Genomic DNA, 1,007 nt, shown 5'->3' on the forward strand with positions numbered 1-1,007 from the left:
GCCCCCCCCTGTTTAAAAAACCGCTCACTCCGCTTCTCTCTCCTTGTGCAGGGTGACTGGTCTTGACTCCGCCCCCTCCTGTAATAAAGACCGCTCACTGCTGCTTTCTCTCCTTGTGCAGGGTGACTGGTCTTGACTCCGCCCCCTCCTGTAATAAAGACCGCTCACTGCTGCTCTCTCTCCTTGTGCAGGAGGACTGGTCTTGTCTCCCCTCCTGTAGTTTCCCTTAGTGGGTGGGGCCTGCTAGGTCCCCTAACTGCTGAGTGTTTCTGCTGTGATATGTGAGGATAAATGACACCACAGTGCTTGTAGCTACAGAGGTCAATTGTTTTAAATATCTTTACTGCTGGCTAAGAATATACAAATACTTGAATATCCATTTCCTGGCCGCAGGCGCACTGTACGCTGTGTATTGCAGCATTGTGACTCTTGTAGGTGTGCGGTGGTGCTGTGAACGGACTGCATTAGATGTGAGGTCACGGGTCCCCGGGGAAGAAGAGGCTGCAGGGACCGGTCTCGGGTGAGTATTTCTTCTTTGTTTTCTCCCCTATACACAAGGGGGGAGGGGTGGGGGTGCTGGTGGGAGGTGGATTAAAAATTAACCGTTTCAGAGGGGCTACTCCCATGCTGCAAGGGTTAATTTGTAAAAACCCTGGAGTTCTTCTTTTAATTACAAACCACATAGAAGTGAGAGGCTCTTCCCCCCGAAATGCGTTGGCTATATTTTATTAAATTATCCTTCCACATCAGTATGAAGCTATCTGACCATTTGTGCCAGGCGCCCCCAACTTTATACCCAAAATGCGGCAACGTGAATGGCATTTTCAGACGTGGGGGGAGACACAACAATCGCAAGTTGGAGATGAAGCAGCTGTACTAAAAATACAGAAACGCGTAGCAGCACATAGGAGGGTATTGAACGCAGCCACGCGGAAGACTTGCTTCATGTATTAAGCTTCTCTTCCCCTCAGATGGATGTGTATAGGATTAGGGGATGTGAGGTGGGG

General features: G+C 49.8%; 1 protein-coding gene across 1 annotated transcript in view; it reads left to right on the forward strand.

The window, feature by feature from the left end:
* Positions 1–1,007, forward strand: part of EML5 (echinoderm microtubule associated protein like 5) — a gene marked incomplete at its 5' end in the record, with an annotated part of 97,920 nt that overhangs the window by 7,276 nt on the left and 89,637 nt on the right. The gene's annotated exons all lie outside the window — the stretch shown is intronic.

This window comes from Nanorana parkeri, unplaced genomic scaffold (assembly GCF_000935625.1).
Source record: "Nanorana parkeri isolate BGI_ZX_2015 unplaced genomic scaffold, ASM93562v1 scaffold658, whole genome shotgun sequence".
In the NCBI taxonomy this organism is placed as follows: domain Eukaryota; kingdom Metazoa; phylum Chordata; class Amphibia; order Anura; family Dicroglossidae; genus Nanorana; species Nanorana parkeri.